The following is an 18,228-nucleotide window of genomic DNA, read 5'->3' as shown; positions in this document are numbered from 1 at the left end:
TGAATTCAATCCAGTTTATCAGCCAAGCAAATCGTTACAGTTTCAGGCTACCAAAGACCTCGAAAGCTATCTTAACAATGACCCATGAACACTTTGAGACAGACAAAACGAACCATCATTTGAAGCCGTTTTTTTTCTTTTTAATTTGAAATGTATCGTCAAACTGGTTTCCATACAACACCCAGTGCTCATCCCAACAGGTGCCCTCCTCCATGCCCATCACCCACCCTCATTTCCCTCCCACCACCCATCAACCCTCGGTTTATTCTCAGTTTTTAAGAGTCTCTTATGAAGCCGTTTTTTATTGACACATTGCAGCAGAGACATTCATGAGCTTATTTGATCTTCAGTAAACCTAGGTAGAAAATGTTTCATGTATTTATTGCGATAACTCTAAGGACATGTCAATCTCAAAATTTGTTTTCATGTTTTGTTTATTTTTGAGAGAGAGAGAGGAGAATGAGTCGGGGAGGGGCAGAGAGAGAGGGAGACACAGAACCCGAAGCAGGCTCCAGGCTCTGAGCCATCAGCACAGAGCCCGATGCAGGGCTCGAACTCATGAACCGCGAGATCATGACCTGAGCCGAAGTCAGACGCTTAACCGACCGAGCCACCCAGGTGCCCTGAAAGACATGTCTATCTTAATTACGTCCCACCTGTGTCCCCTTAAAAGTTCCCCACCGTCAATTTTTACCTGGGGCACGAATGAGGAGATCTGACATCTAAGGGGGTGTTCTTCGGTCCTTGACAGAGAGGGGAATGGGGGGAACCCATGGTTCCAGAGGCATGGAAGATGGTGTAGGAGCCAGTTATGCAGGCCACACCCAGGTGGAGGGGGAGGGGAAGACAGAAGATGTGTGATGTCATCTAGAAGCCTGGAGGCAGATAAAAGGCCAGAGGGCAGGGAAAGAGGTCTCCTGGTCCCAGAGCCTGTCAGCTCGGACAGATGAGCAGATACAGATTGTTCTCCACCAAGTGGAAATGGACAGTTCATGTCAGGCCAGAGAAGACAGGGAACCTTCCCCCAAAAAAGGAGTTTTGGCAGCTGCTTGGGAATATTCCTTAGTGTCTCTATCTCAAGGTACACCAACCAGAGCCAGTTGGCCCTAATCATCATGGTCATTGACCCAGGAAATGAATGAGGGAGAAGCCCCCATATACAGTTAGAGTAACCAGAGTATATTGGGAGAAACAGTGAGAGAGGGTCAGAGTCCCCTTCATTAGGGATGGCCTGTGTGTTCTTCAGCAACCCGGGTCAGGTTTTGGAACACTTCTATGTATCGATCATGGTTGTCTGCAAATGTGCCCAGGTCCTTTTTATTTGCTTAGAACCTTCCAAGGAAAAACGGAAACCTCACGGGGCCAAATTCACCAGGAGGCATTTTGGTCAATGGATACATTGAATGTGCCTTCCTTCCAGGGGGAGGATTTCTCATCCCTGGCAATCCCGGATAAGGTAGACATGAAGGTCTAACAGGTAGCTTTTCCTGAGAAGAGGCCTCAGGGGGCAAGTCCACGAGTACTTGCCCTTCTGGGCTCCTTACAGGGGCAGGAGGTCGGCACCTAACTTACAGGTCTTACATAAGGAACTTCTGACCATTCGCCCTCTCTTCTACGATGTAGATCTAACGGTAAGATAGTACTGTACTGAATACTTCCCTCAGGAGGCCAGGACTCTCCATCCCCCAGGCCATATTGAGGCCAAACCTGGGAACAAAAAACACTTCATGCTCTCCCTTTTGAGCATTTGTGGGTCAAATCTTTCCCAACTTCTCAGAACACATTCCAGAGGAGTTCCCGCGGAGAAGGGTTTGTGACCCATCCGGCCATCCCAGTAGGAGTCAAGAACCTCAAGAATCTCCATACCTGTTATATTAGAGAGTGACTATGAAGCATCCCAGCATATCAGCTCTCCCCTTTAGAATCAAGGCGTCCCTGACCCGCCCTCCCCAAGGTGAGAGGATGGCCTCGAACCCTGGGTCTAAGAAGGATTGACTGGGCTAGCGGGGGCAGCCATTGTGACCTGCTGCTTTAGCCCCCACCCAACCCTGCCTTCCTTCCTCTGGATCCTTCTAAATGTCTTAAGGAGTTTGGCGAGGTTAGTGATTCAAGGTTTGTTATCTGTAAAGCTTATGGGTGCGAGCAAACAGCTGGGGCGGTTACAGGGAGGCATGTGCTGCGTGCAGAGGAGGCTTCCCCGGGCCATGATCCCCAGGGCCGGTCTCCATCCTTTTACGTGTCTTGGGTGCCCAATGGGAGTCACAGGGTAGGTTCAGGGTGCTAGATCGCCAGCCCTTATGTGCGCCCCCAGATGAACCTCTCCCATAACCGAGAAAGTTCTTGACAACCTCATCCTTCAGAGCCCTCTTGATGGGGCCCTCATTTCACGGTCGTACCAATTTGCTTGCACCCCCAACCCATGGAATCTAGTCCACACGGTCATTATTTCCTCACCTCCCCGCCCCCCCCCCCCCCCAGCATCCTTCCTTCCTGTATGCCTCATGTCCTATCAGCAGATGGGTCCCGATTGAAGGGTGTAACCCACGAGACCCTAGCAGCATTATAGTTTCTACCTTTTTGTTGTTGAAACCAGAAAGCTTCAACAACATATCTTCTTAAAGTTCCCACTGCAATTGTGTGTAAGGAAGATACTGATGGTATATCTGCGCTCCCATTCCTAATGTTCAAAACCCAGCGGATACAAAGGTATGATTCTCATATTGTCTGCTGATATTGGAGCCCTGGAGTCCTGGCCACACTTACGCCTGAGTTGTATCTGGCAGGAAAACTTACGTCTCACCAAACAAGTCCCTAATTGCTGGGGCATGTTGATCATCAGGGGTTGGAGAGGTTTTAGAAGGCATTTAAGAAGGACAGGGAAAGGAAGAATAAGCCGAGAGCAGAAAGGGGAACTGGTTAGGGCTAGGCCAACGTTCCCCTTTCACAAGGGGGATTGACCAAACTTTTACCCCAAAGCCTGTCACCTGAGACTTAGGACTGGAGGCCATGCTACCTGCTTTTAACTGGCCGACAGGTGCCCGGTTTTGAGTCTGGGTAAGGAGATCCTGCGTTCAGAAAAGGAAAGGAAAGAGTCCACTGTTACCCTCTGACGGGTTTCCGGGTTTCGGCACCAAAATGTTAGCAGTGGGTGGGAGGGACGCCGGTCCTTGTCTCACAGAGTTGAAGAATGAATCTTACGGATGACAACAGAGTGAGCAGAGCCATAGAGTTTATTGAGGGAAAGAACAAAGCTCTCAGGAGTAGTGAGAGGGGTCCCGACTGGATAGCCACCGGATTGAATTTGTTCTGTCGGGCGTGATGTAATCCCTCCCTACATCTACTTCAGAAAATCCGAGTTGCTTCTGGATGCTTTGGCCCAGTGGAATTATCTCAGGAGAACAGAAAGCGATATAAACCCTGTGTGAAGGCGACCAGAAGGGAGAGGATAGCCGCCGCCTGGGCCACATGATGGGGGAAGGAGAGCTCAGGTTAACAGGAACAAGGCTCTGGCCCAGAAAGTGTGGCTACAATGAGCAAGCCCACCCGTTCTTGTCCTGACTTCTTAGGCTGTGGTACTGCCCCCATTTACCCCTGAATATTTGTGTAAAGGGTCTGCTATAGACTGAATGTTTGTGTCCTCTCCAAATTCATATGTTGAAACCTAATCCCCAAGGTATTAGGAGGTGAGGCCTTTGGGAAGTGATCAGGTCATCAGGGTGAAACTGTCAGGAATGGAATTAGTGCCCTTATAAAGCCCAGAGAGCTTCCTGGCTTTTTCTACTATATGACACAGCAACAAGATGGCCGCCTATGAACCAGGAAGTGGGCTCTCACCAGACCCCAAATCGGCTGGCACCTTCATCTGGGACTTCCGGCTTCCAAAACTGTGAGAAATTAAATACCTGTTGTTTAGAAGCCACAAGTCTGTGGTATTTTGTCACAGCAGCCCAAAGACACTAAGATAAGGTCTTCTTTATTATTTTAATCTCTCATCAGTCTATTCTAATGACGCACTCTATCGCCTTGAGCTCAGTAATTGCTTTAAGGGGTAGAGTCTTCTTTTTTTTAATTTTTTTTTTTTAACATTTATTCATTTTTTGAGAGAGGGAGCATGAGCATGCGCGGGGGAGGAGAAGAGAGAGGGGGAGATACAATCCGAAGCAGGCTCCAGGCTCCGAGCTGTCAGCACAGAGCCCGATGCGGGGCTTCAACTCATGAAACGTGAGATTGTGACCTGAGTCGCAGTCGGGCGCTCAACCGACTGAGCCACCCAGGCGCCCCAGCAGTAGAATCTTCTTTAGCTTGATAAAATAGTCATCATGTTGAGTCGTTACGGTTGGAATTGAAGAACTCTAAATCCTTTGCTTAGCATTTTGGCTTAGCAATTAAGTTTTTGATTTTGCACACTTAGGTAAATGGAAAAGCACTCCGAACTCGCTTTTGGATAATTAGCACAAAGAGAGAATGGCTTTGCAAGTCACAACGTGGCAATGGTTCAAACTGAGCGAATGAGAACAAAAATCAACACTCATATTCATACAAACCTTCTGCCACAAAGAGTTTTCATTTAACTTAAAGTGATAAAGCTGGGTAATTATGTGATACGATTATTCACAAACCTGTTAATCAAACGCCCATCAAAACTGTTAATCAAACTCACATATATTTTGTAGCATCTCATACACATGACTTGGCAATGGGGATCTTTTAGGAAAATATAGTATTTGAATTTAAAGCCTATCACTCCGTTGTAGCAATTTATCAGCAAAAATGGAAACATGTCTCTCGGCTAGTTCTGTCCAGTCAATTATTGCAATGGAAGGGTGTTAGATAGTGTCTAAGACATACAATGATAAGTAATGCAATGTGTGCCTGTTTCTAATGTGTATTCCCTGATAAACATCCAATGTAAACAAGGAAATATACATTGGGACTAGAGTGGATATTAAAAAAAAAAAAAAAAACCCTTTAAAAGTAAAAGTTTGTCATGGGCAGATAAGGAACCGAAAACCCTTTCTCTGTTTTCTTTGCTGCGTCAAATCCACACAAAAGTACTTTGGGAGGGTATTAATGCTTTTACTAGCCAGTATCTTATTGGCCATCTGAGATAGGAAGGTGTGCATAAAACCCAGATGAAGATGGCAAGTTTGAAGGTAATTTAACAAGCTGGCTGTGTCCCAAATAGCAGAACATGATACCCAGCGCTCGTGTGTTTGGAGGAGTCCCCAGACTGATTTTTAGACACTAACCTCAGCTTAACGCTTTGCTCATTACACGAAATTAATTCTCACGTGGTCCAGGGGAGCACCTTTCAAAAGCATATTCCCTTTTCAGTAGCTTAGAAGCATTCATTTGCCTCACTCCCCATATTCTCTTTCAGCTCAGCAATTTCCAGCTCGTTTTAGAAAGTCATTTCATCCTTGGGCGGAAGTGCATTCCCAGATATATTGGGCACTTTTGATCCCTGTTGGCTCAGAGGCCTTCTTTGAAGATCGCAGTCGGTAAAAACATTTTTCTGTGGATGACAACAATTGTGAGAATTACGGGGAAATTCTTAGAACCAGGGAAATAAGCAGTTCGTTTTCAATTGGTGGGGTTCTCTCACAGATTAGCAGATGGTTTGGCAGTCAAGATTAAAGCAGCATATTGAGGATTGGAAAAAAACCCCGAAAACTTAATTAACTTCCTTCTCCCGCCCGTGGACATTTTAGGTTGTTTGCAGTTTTTCAGTATTACAAATAATTTTGCACTGATACTCGTAGCTGTATAAGATTTCCTCCAAGGGGCACCTGGGTGGCTCAGTCGGTTAAGCGTCTGACTTCAGCCCAGGTCGTGATCTCACGGTTCATGAGTTGGAGCCCCGCGTCGGGCTCTGTGCTGACAGCTCAGAGCCTGGAGCCTGCTTCGGATTCTGTGTCTCCCCCTCTCTCTGCCCCTCCCCCGCTCACGCTCTGTCTCTGCCTCTCAAAAAGTCAATAAACATTAAAAAAAAAGATTTCCTCTAGCATATATTCCTATAAGTAGAATTGCTGTGTCAAAGGGTACATACATCTTTAATTTCACTAGATATCATCACATGGCTCTCCAAAATGCCTGTACCAATTTATACCTCCATCAGCAGGACAGGAGATTTTTGGTTATTGTGCATCTTCACTGAAATTCAGCAGTATCTGAATTTTTAATTTTTCTTGGCCCAATGGGGGTAAAATTGCATTCCCTAACTGTTTCAATTTGTATTTCTCTGATGAATAGTCATATTGGATATCTTTCCATACATCCTTTGGCCTTGAAGCTTCCTTCTCTGTGAGTTACCAATTTCTATTCTATCAGCTTATTTGGGTTTTTTTTTTTTTTCTCCTACTGATTTGTCTCCTTTAAAAAATACTCTTTGTAGTTTTATGTCTTGCAAGTAGCATCTTCTAGTCCATGGATTTTCTTTTCACTTTATCTTTTGGAGCATTTTATAGGTCAGAAGTATGTAATTTTAGTATAGTTGAATTTATTGATCTTGCCTTTTGTATGTTTAAGAAATCCTTCCCTACATATACCATGGTCACAAATATATTTTTCTAAATTTGGTTCAAAGCTCTATAAAGCTTTCGTTTTCACAACGGGAATTTATTTTTGCTTATTGTGTCTTTTAGTTCTCTGTGGCTGTTTAACAAGGTACTCTGGACAGCAGCTTACAATGGCACAAATTTATCAGCTCACAGTTCTGTGGGTCAAAAGTCTAATAAGAAAAGAGCTGGGTTCTCTGCTAATGATCTTACAAGGCTGAAATCTAGTTGTTGACTATCTGTGTGCTCATCCTCCAGGCTCACGTGGTTGTGGCAAAATTTAGTTCTTTGCCGCTGTGGGACTGCGGGTCTCATTTCCTCGATGGCTGTTAGCCAGGGGAGCTCAAACGCCTAGAGGCCACCCACATTCCTTGCCATGGCTCCCCCCCGCCCACCTCTATCTTCCAAGCCATCTATCTGCAAGGAAACCGTCTCGTGTGAAATCCCTCTCCATGCTTCAAATCTCTCTGACTGAGAATCTCTTCTTCAGGAAGAGCCCTGTCCTTTCTAAGGGCTCACCTGATTAGGCCAGGCCCACCCAGAATAATCTCCCTATTTCAAGTCAACTGATTTGGGATCGTAGTTGCATCTGCAACATTCCTACACCACCGCACCCAGGTTCGTGTTTGATTAAATAACTAGGAGAAGCTGTGGGTATACCACGGGCTCCGCAATCTTAGGGGCCATCTTAGAATTCTGTCTACTGCACGATATAAAGTAAGGATCCACATTTTTTCCAAATGGATCACTAATTTCATTTTGGAAACCTTTAAGACATATACAAAAGCAGAGAAAATAATGTCATGAACTCCTGTGTCCCCAGTACCCTACTTCAGTGGTTTCACATGGCTAATCTTGTTTCATCTATGTCCCGACTGCCTTCTTCCCACGCCCTCCTGCAGATTATTTTTCAGCCAATGCAAGACATACTAGGTGGTCTGTAAATCTTGACATAGGTATCTTTAAAGGCAATGACTTCTTTTCTTTCTACCTGGAATGAGCCAAATTCAAGGCTAAGGACACCGTTCTCCAGGCCGCCAAGTCTGCCCAAGACTCCTGATAACAAACTGCAAGTTCAGAAATTTCCCGAAACCACTCTCGGGGTTGCCAATTTGCTAGAAAGATGCGGGGAGCTCACAGAAACCTAGTATATTCACCGTCACATTTATTAGAGGCAAAGGATGCAAATTAGAAGACACGCATCGGGCAGAAACTTGGTCTGGGAGGGTTCCAAATATAAAGCTTTCATGCCCTCAGGGATGCGTTACCCTCCCAGCATTGACAAGTGGCCATACGTATATGGAGTATTGCCAACCCAGAAAGCTCACTCAAGCTTTGGCGTCCAGACTTTTTATCAGGGTCTCATTATGTAGGCACGATTGATTGAATCCTTGCCCATGTGGTTGAACTCAATCTCCAGGCCCCCTCTGCTCCCAGAGTGGCTCACAGCCCCAACCCTCTAATTACACGCTTGGTCTTTCTGTCTTGGCCAGCCCCTACCCTGAAAAAGCTGAAGCACCCACTGTGAATAACAAAGACACTCCAATCACTTACGAATTTTTAAGGGTTTAGCGGTTAGCTCCCAGGAACTAGGAACAAAGACCAGCTAAATCCATCTATCCCTTTCTTCCTTCCTTTCCTTCCTTTCCTTCCTTCCTTTCTTCCTTCCTTCCTTCCTTCCTTCCTTCCCACAATACCATTATCACACCTAAAAAATTAAAACAATTCCCTATTGTCACCAAATATCCAATAAATGTTCCAATTTTCCCCGTCGTCTCCTTTTATTTTTTTTTTAAGTTGATCCCTATAAATCCACATCCTAACAAGCTTCACACACAGCACTTGGTTGATATGTGTCTTAAATTTCTTTCAGCTTATAGGTTCCTCTTCTCCCCCCTCCCCACCCTTGCAATTTATTTGTAGAAGAAAATGAGTCATTTGTTCTATAGAGTCTACGATGTTCAAGCTTTTGCATAAATTACATAACCATAAAATACTGTTTCCGTGTGACATATTTGAATTCGCTTAGCTAGAACAGGCAGTTCAAATACACAGGCACAAGCAAGCACCTTAGAGACCCTTGTGAAAAAGTCGCTAGTTCAGTGAACAGCTTGGTGACCTGGGAACTCCGGTTCCCTGGAACTATCTGGTCCAGTCTGTCCTTTCCCCATCCTCCAAGCTTAGCCACGCGTTGCCCTCATGTTTATGTATACTCTGTTGCTTAGAAAGCTCCAGGAGGTCAAGGTCTATTTCTATACGACAGGTACTTCACAGAGGCCTGTTACTATGGCCCTGCCTAAGGGGATTTCTAAGAATAAAACAAATCGCAGTGTCTGTCTGTGTCTTGGAATCCCCCCACCCCGAGACCTCTGCCCATAAAGAGGTGAAGATTTGACCAACAAGGGCTTTGGAGCTGTGGGCTCCAGCTGTACAAACTCTGGAAGAACCAAAACGAAACTCTGGCTGAATCAGAAATCAGGTTTTCTGGGCTCCGATGACTTTTAAGTCAGAATGACACAGATTTACAGAACTCAGCTGTGAAAAGCTCAACTAAATAAAACTGGCTGTGTCTCAAAAACACGGGCATGTCTTTTTACAAAGGTCTTGGAGAAGCGTGCAGGGGGCTGAAACGGATGTGAATCGTGTCATTCCGCCCCCCCCCCCCCTCCCATAAAGGCACTGGAATTATGTCTTTCCATCACGCGACATGCCAGGAACAGCACCATGCTGTCCGGTGCACTGAATGGTGATGAAACTGAGCCCCAAAATAAGTGCCTTTAAAAAATCCCATCACAATTGTCTTGCAATTGATAGATCTGTAAGTGGCTAAAAGAGCCACAACAAGTATGAATTAAGTGCTCCTAATATATTTTCAGACCCACAAAGCTACGGGCTGCCTGGGTGGCCTCCCGGAAGGGCTGCCGTGGAAGAATGGACGCTGAGGCTCAGAGGAAGGTTTGGGGCCGGGGGGAGGTTGTCGCCAAATGGAACTAGCTGGGGGTGCGGGAGTGAAGCCTCCATGGTGTCCAACGCCGCATACGAGACCAACTTGGGTCCGGGCTCTGCGGTGCTGTGACTTAGTGCTTGTTCATCTGGAAAAGCTTTACTGACAGGCGCCTGGCGGGAGCGCTGTTTGTAGCCAGAACTCTTGGGACTTTTCTCCTCGGGCCGCCCCAGTGTCACCGTCCATTGGGCCAGAAAACTGAGGCTGATTACGGAGAGCTACAGAGTGAGGGTTCCGAGGGCCGGGCTTGGGAAAATTCCCTTCTTGACTTTTGTTTACATGAAGACCTGAGACTCTTGCGCAAAGCAATGGGGCTGCCGATTTTGGCCGATAGGATGAGAACCGTTTCATGAGGCTTCGTCTGTGATTCCTTCACCTTGACTCTGAAGGAGCCGTTATTTTCTCCTTGGTCAGTACGGATGTCGGCAGCCCGTGGTGTGGTCTGCTGTTCTTACACAGAGATCTGGTCTGCACCCAGCCTTGGGGCCAGAGAATTTGGACCTCAGCATCCAGAAAAGCTTTGACACAGCGCTCCTCAGAATGGCACTTGTTTTGTGTTTTTTGGTTTTTGTTTCTTTTCCCAAACCACTGCCTGACAGGGTGCCTCCCTGATGTCAGCATTCTATCGGAATTTCTTCCAGGCTCTGTTCCCCTTTTCTTCCTCTTCACCAGAACAAATCTGTTCTCTCTGCCCCTTGTCTTCCTCCTCTCCCAGCCTCTCTGCAATCTTTGCTTCTGTGTGTGCCTGGCACTCATCCTGGTACTTGGCCATCTGCTCTGGCATTGCCCTGCCAATAGCTTCTTTAAGTTTCCGTAGAGGCTCCTTCAGATGCACACACACACACACACACACCCCCAGCTCCCAGAGAATCTTCTACTTCTCCTTCTCCTTCTCCTCCTCCTCTTTCTTCTTCTTCTTCTTCTTCTTCTTCTTCTTCTTCTTCTTCTTCCCAGGACTGAGAGCTGTGAAAGCAGTTTAGGCAAACCTGGGCTTTGCTCACTCCTTGTTCACTTTCCTGTTGAAAGTGTCATCTCTTTTTCTTCTTTCTCTTCTTACTGCCTTCCTTCAACTTCTTCGGTAAGTTTTCCTCTTTCCTCTAATGAAGTCCATGTCAGATTCCGATGCTTGTAACTGCAGGCTGTCAGGTTGATGTAAAGTGCTCCATACTTCGTAGTCAGGGAAGCAGGAAAAAGCTCATTATATGCTTCAAGCCCAGATCAGCAAGTAGAAGAATCAGACTCATCATACGCATCCCCCATACCAATCAAGTCCCATATTTGGTCTTTTCTTTCATTCTTTCCGCCCTCCTTTGCAGATTGAAGACCTTCTGCCTTTTTTTTTTTTTTTTTTTTTTTTTTTTTGCACACTCTTCACTAACCCAGGGTAGAAGAACTCTGGGCACACTCATCATCTGGGTCAAAGACATGAATGTAATCTGAAGGGTTGCTGCAGCCGGTTTACAATCCCAACGCTCATCTGCTCTCCCAACTTCCTCTTACCCAGGTTTCTTTAAAAATGTGAGATTCTGGGGTCCCCTGGGTGGCTCAGTTGGTTAAGCGACGGACTCTCGATTTCAGCCCAACCCAGGATCCCAGGGCCGTGGGATCGAGGCCCACATCAGGCTCCATGCTGAGTATGAAACCTACTTAAGATTCTCTCTTTCCCTTTCTCTCTGCCCCTTCCCTGCTTGCACTCTCTTTATCTGAAAAATAAGCAAATAAATAAATAAATAAGGGAGATTCAAGGGTCTGGGAAAGAGGCGGTCCTGTGGGGGTGCTGACGCGACTACAAACAAGTGTTGGCAGTTGTTACTCTTTGGATTCTTTGTCACAAGGGCAACAGCACAGTGGGCTGCTAATGTTCCCTCGCTAGCAGGCTCGACCAGATGCACTGGCTGCAGCTCTTGTTATCAACTGGACCCAGAAGCAAGTCCACCCATGGTGCCCCATGCATTTCCGTAGTGCATGTCCACAGATCACAAAGAGAGAGTCAGAAAAGAGAGGGAAAAATCCCAACTCAAGGTCTGTGAAACACGTCAAGGGACAGCGCGGTGGCTCGTAGCTAAGGCCCTGGGAGAACTTGGAGATCTGGCTTTTCAGAAACCCGTTGTTAAAGAAGACCACTGACTGAAAACTCAACAACAAGAAAACACACAACCCCGCTGAAAAAGGAGCAAAAGACCTGAACAGGCACCGCACCGAAGAAGATATACAGACGGCAAGTAAGCATATGAAAAAATGCTCCACATCATATGTCATTAGGGAAATGCAAATAAAAATGGGATGCCACCGCACAGTTATTAGAATGGCCAAATTCCAGAACGCTGACAACACCGAATGTTGGCAGGGAGGTGGAGGCAACAAGGAGTCTCATTCATGGCTGGTGGGAATGCAACATGGTACAGCCACTTTGGAAGATAGTTTGGTAGTTTTTGACCAAGCTAAATATGCTCATATCATACCCTCCAGCAATCACGCTCCTTAGTAGTTATCCAAAGGAGTTGAAAACTTACATCTACACAAAAACCTGCCTGTGGATGTTTATAGCATAATTGTCCATAATTGCCAAAACTTGGAAACAACCGAAATGTCCTTCTGTAGGTGAATACATAAAAATGGAATGTTATTCAGTGCTAAAAAGAAATGAGCTATCGAGTCAAGATAAGATATGGAAGAAGCTTAAATGCATGTTACTGAGTGAAAGAAGCCAACGTGAAAAGGCTACATGTTGTGTGATTCCAACTCTATGATCTAGAAAAGGCAGAATTATGGAGACAATAAAAAGATTGGTGGTTGCTAGAGGTTGGGGAGGCTACATATCATTATACATTTATACTATGGACTTTAGTTAATAATAATTTATCGGGGCGCCTGGGTGGCTCAGTCGGTTAAGCATCAGACTTCAGCTCGGGTCATGATCTCACAGCTTGTGGGTTCGAGCCCCGCATCGGGCTCTGTGCTGACGGCTCAGAGCCTGGAGCCTGCTTCCGATTCTGTGTCTCCCTCTCTCTCTGCCTCTCCCCTGCTCGCGCTCTGTCTCTCTCTGCCTCTCAATAATAGATAAACATTAAAAATTTTTTTTGAATAATTTAAATAATAATTGATGCAAGATGTAAATAATAAGGGAAAATGGGTTGTGGGGGAGAGGGGGAATTGGGGACCTCTCTGTACTTTCCAATTGGTTTCTCTGTAAATCTAAAACTGCTCTAAAAAAATACTCAGTTAAAAAAAAAAAGCACTCACAACCATGGGAAAAGAGAAGACCTTTTGTAAGAAGTCGCCCAGATGAGAGTGGCATCTGTGGCACAGGGGAGGGTGGTCACAGAGCTGAGACCCCGGACGAGAAAAAGGGATCAAGCTTTCTGGAGTCATGGCCAAGCAGAGCCACCAGAGGCAAAGGAACAGCCCTGATGGGACTGATGGCCTGAAGGGAGGGAGGTGGGTCTGCGGGGGTGAGGTGGCACCAAGGAGTTAGGTGCTTGTGGTCAGAAACCTGGGGTTTGGGGGGAAGGACCCCCGCCCCCTTTCTAATGGATGTTATGCCTTCACTGATCTAGAGCATCTCAAACATAATTATTCTGAAGTCTTTGTCTGTTCCATAACATTGACTTCGCCTGTACTGAGTTCATATCGGATTATTTTGTTAGATGTTTCTTCCTTCGCCTAAGATTTCTTTGTGTGCCCTAGAATTTTAGTTTGCACATTCATGCGGAGTGTCTTTTCCTTTCTTTTGTTTTCCTTTTCCTTCGTTTTATTTTCACGTACGTTCTGACTTTGTCGAAAGGTTGGGCACTTGCCTCAACTCAGCACCCCTTAGCAGCAGGAAACTGAATGCAAGGGGCACACACACCCTGTTTCCTGGGTTTGTTACTCTGTATACTATCGACCAACCATCTCTTTGTGGAAAATGAAACCACCGCATCCACAATGAACTTGTGGCATCTCTTGGAATGTGATTCTGCACCAGTTCAGACTTCTCTCTTACCAGGTTCGCAGCTATGCCCTCTTTCCAGCCTGAAACTCCAGCCTCTGCGCGTACAGACCGCATTCAGATTTTTGTGAACTTGACCCCGATAGAGGTTCGATGCAAAGGAATGGCCCCCTTCCTATTTCTACCCGCTTCTTCTACATGATCTAGGATCTTTGCTTCCATTTGCTTGGGAGGCAGAGAAAACCTTTCTGCAGGGAAAGGAAAGAACAAAGCAGAAATGCAAAGAGAAGCAAAAATCTAAAGATGAAAAGAGAGGAATTCATGAGTTCTCCATTGTCTGTTATTCTTGAAGTTTGATTTTCTAACTGTGCCTTTAATTCCAGGGCACACCTTAGTATCCTTATAATACTGCCCTAGTTCTGCTCAAGCTAGCTCCAATAGGTTTTTTTTAAAGTTCATTTATTTCTTTTGAGAGGGAGAGGAGAGGCAGAGCAAGAAAGAGAGAATCTCAAGCAGGTTCTGCCCTGTCAGCATAGAGCCCGATGCAGGACTCGATCCCATGAACTGTGAGAATGTCATGACCTGAGCCGAGATCAAGAGTGGGACACTTACCCGACTGAGCCACCCAGGTGTCCCTCCAATGGGTTTCTGATACTTAAAATTAAGAGGTACACTGAAAATGTCTTTGATTCCCGCCCCCCACGCTGTGGGGGATTCCCAGTCCCAGAACTCCTGCTTTGGAGTAGCAATCTTGGTTCTCACTGTGCAGCAGGAAGGTTTGGATACCTCTCAATTTAAGCAAACATTGACAGGAACACAGGATTTAGTCAGGAAGACAGAGCCACTCTATGTGTTTCAGGAAACTAAGGGCTTATGGAGAAGCTGGGGTGGGGTGGGGCGTGAGGTCCGACGGCTACGCCTGGAAGGCTGGAGTCACCGTCACGGATGCTTCCAACATGAAGCGCCGGCTGGGGTCCAGCGGTTCTCAAAAGTTCTCCAGGGACTTATAGGTCTCAAGTGTCCAGAAATGACCCAACCAGCTTTCTTTCCAGCAGCAAAGTGGAAACTTGAGAAGTTTGGGAAATGATGGCATTTGACCATGGTGACTGCCAAGTGGAAAGTCATGGGCAATTCCCAAGAGTCTGGAGTTCACAGAGAACTCTGAGGAAATGGAGTTTGCAGAGAAGACCTTAGGAGGAGGAGGTAGCTGTGCAAAGTTGGGAACAAACAATGGAGCCCGAGGACCTTTGAAGACAAGAACATCGTTGTGTACTGAGAGCCAGAGGACTCCCAAAGTGAAAATGGATGAACCAGATGATCTCTAAGGTCTTTTCCAGTTCTAAGATATGCCGAGTCTTTAACACGGTCTGGACAGTGCCCCAGTGCCCCCTGTATTCTCATCAGTAGCAAGGAAAACGTGAAAGGTTGTGAAGTCAGACCACTCTTAGCAAAGTGACAAGAGCCTTTGGCCCACTGGCCTGCGATTGGGAAGGTGATGCCCAGTGCTTCCGCACAGCTAGTTTTTCTTATAACTTCAGCTTTCCTGCCCAAACCAGCCCTTCCTCCACTCCCTAGCTTTCTCCCATTGTTTCCGCCCCCCTGAGTTTTGTGCTATGATCTGCCACTGAGGATGTGCTGTCCGGGCCCAGCTTACTTGCTCAGTGTTCGTTCATGAATGGTGTCGTTATTTCCAGCTTGGCTGGAGGGGACAGGAACACTTTTGCCTCCTCTGTCTCCTTGACCAATCTGCTCGACCAAGCGCATAAGGACCTGGCACATAAACCCGTGCCTCCTTCCCACTGAAAAAAAATTATCTTTTTTTTTTTTTTCAAACTTCTTCACTCAGCCTGTTTTTGCTCTCCTGTCTTCATGGAATACGTAAAATCTCTCTTGTACGTTAAGAGCTTGTGAAAGATTGACTTGCCTCAGCCACGTGGTTGCCAAAATGGGTTAATTATGCATTACTCACATATTCTGAGATTTTGCTGCTAATGTCATTTTACTGGACTGGGGAGAAGGTACTTGCAATGGTTACAGAATCCTCAGACTAGCTGACGGGGGATTTCACTACCATAATATGCTTAAGTGGGTGGGCGGACGGGTCCTCATTCTTGATTTATTGTCCTGATGAAATAAAATCCGACTGGCATTTTCTCGCTTTCGTTAGATGGTGAAAGGAGTCAGCGTTTTCTTTCATCTGGATGTTCAACTTTACTTCCCTAGACAAATATCGTTGAAAGACTCAAGTAATGGTGATGATCCAACCTGGGAACTCAAAATCCCTCGACTAAAGATTAATGGGGTTTGGGTTCTTTTTGTCACAGTTAACCATAGAGTATCATTTCATCCCCTCGAATGTGAGTTTCAGAAAGGCTGCACACTTCAATACTCATAAACATGGTGAAATGGGTCAGAAATGCTATAGTTTCTTCATAGTTGCAAACGGTATGGTTTTCAAATAGACTGACGTAGAGTAGTTGGCCATTCTTTCCTTCTTCCCCACCACAGTTAATCTCGAAGCCAGCTTTATCCGTCCATTTTCAAAAATAAGTCCGTGAAGCACGCAGTTAACACATGGCGTGATTCTATGACAAATAGACATGATTCACAGTCCAGAGCAGGTTCATGCAGAAACCAGCTTTGCCTTTGACGACATGTCAATGCATGTTTATACAGCATCCGCCGAGTGCTTAAGGAAACCCTGTATTTGAGTGTGAAATGCCTATACTACCACTTTATATTTTCTGCAGCATGGATTCAACTGGGGTTTTTTTTTTATTATTTTTTTGGCCAAATAGACTTTGTGGGTCCCATCTGTACAATCATAGGAATAAACGAATCGTGGCAGTTTTTAGACGTGTCCACAAATTCTTTGACGCTCTTCCCGGGTGGGTTCTGGGGCCTCTCCATTTGAATCAGAGCTGCCCTTAGTGACTCCATTGTAACCAAGAGAACCAGGAGAAGTAAGCCGCATAACTTTTGAGGCAAGTTCATAGAAGGCCAGGCAGCTTCTGCCTGGTTCTTGGGATGCTTGCTGGGGGGAAGCCAGGTGCCATGTAAGAAATCGAGCTACCCTGAGACCCTCATGCTGTTGAGGCCCTAGGGAAGTGCTCCAGCCGGCAGCCCCACTGAATTCCCGACCAACAGCCAAACTGCCAGTCAGGTGAACGAGCCATTTTGGACATTCAGCTCAGTCGAACCTTCGGATCAGTCCAGTCAGTGAGAGAATTCAAGTCAGAACTGCCCAACTGAGCGAGCCCTTCTCCAGTTCTGCGAATAGTTTTAGAGAGAATCTTGAATCTTCAAGTAGATTCAAAATGCACATTGCGGGGCATGGTTGTGCCTCTTTTGGTTGTCAAAAGAGTGGCAGAAACTCCTGGCTGGGTTTCGGGGCAAATCTATCTATGTATATATCCATCATCTATCTATTATGTATGTATGTATCCATCCATCCATCCATCCTTATTCATTTCATTTCAATAGGTAATATATTCACATAGTATAAAATTAGAAGATACCAAATGATATACACTATATACCTTCCCTTCCACTCTGTTTTTCCAGCCACGGTGTTTCCAATTTCTTGTCTACCCTTCCAGGGTTAGCCAGCATATATAAACAAATAGTTACATACATTCCTTCTTTTTTTGAGAGAGAGAGAGAGATCGCAAGAGCACGAACAGGGCGGGGGCAGAAGGAGAGAGAGAGAGAATCTCAAGCAGGCTCTACTCCTAGAGCATAACCCAACTCAGGGCTCGATCCCAAGACCCTGGGATCATGACTTGAGCTAAAATCAAGAGTGGGATGCTCAACCAACTGAGCCACCCGGGTGCCCCTGTATATATGTTCTTAAAAAAGACATATAGTGGCATACTATACGTATTGCCTTCTGCACCTTGCTTTTTTCGTGTACAACTTTGAAGTCATCCTGTATCCACACATGGAAAGTTTCCTTGCTCTTATTTTTGCCCCATCCACCCAATATTCCAATGTATGGACGTGCCATATGTAACTAACCCGTGGCTTATTGATGGGCCTTTTCCTCTTTCTAAAGAGTGCTGAGATGAATAAACTTGGACATGCATGGTTTTGCCCAAGTGCAAACGTACTGAGGACAAATTACTAGATACAGACTTGCTGGGTCCAGTGATGGCAGATGTTGTCGGTGCCTGGCCCAGAACTCTTTTACAGGCCCAGCACACCAATCCCCTAGCTGTCGCGAGTGGTGGTTGCTAAAAGCTCACACCTGCTCTCTTTTCTGGGGAAGTGCTGTTGACTGACAGTTGCTTCCTGGCCTGTGGATATCTTCGAAGTCATACACCCTTCTAGGGGCAGCCCTTGGCCAGTGACTAAACCGATGCATGGGTATGGCCGCCTGGCCTCTGCCTCTGGGCAGGACAACCTCCGTGGTGCGATTTTCACTGAAGAGTTCCTGGTGGGATCAGGCTGAGGCTAGATGGATCTGAAGCCACATCCTGCCCTAGTTCCTTCTCCTGCTTCCCTTACTCCCCTGCAGGTTTCTCCTGAGAACATTCCCTCAATGAGTCATCGGCACAAAGATCCCCGTTTCAGCCTCTGTTTCTAGGGAACGTAGTCCAACACAAATGGTATGTGCCCATGTAATTTTTATGGCTTTCACAGGTGTCCCTCAGTTGCCCTCCATAGAGGTTCTAGCAGTGTAGACCCATCCTAGTAATGTAAGAAAGTGCTAGGGAAAAAAATCTTATCCATCTACA

This window comes from Acinonyx jubatus, chromosome X, assembly GCF_027475565.1.
Source record: "Acinonyx jubatus isolate Ajub_Pintada_27869175 chromosome X, VMU_Ajub_asm_v1.0, whole genome shotgun sequence".
Lineage (NCBI taxonomy): Eukaryota > Metazoa > Chordata > Mammalia > Carnivora > Felidae > Acinonyx > Acinonyx jubatus.
Note: the sequence above shows the minus strand (reverse complement) of the source record.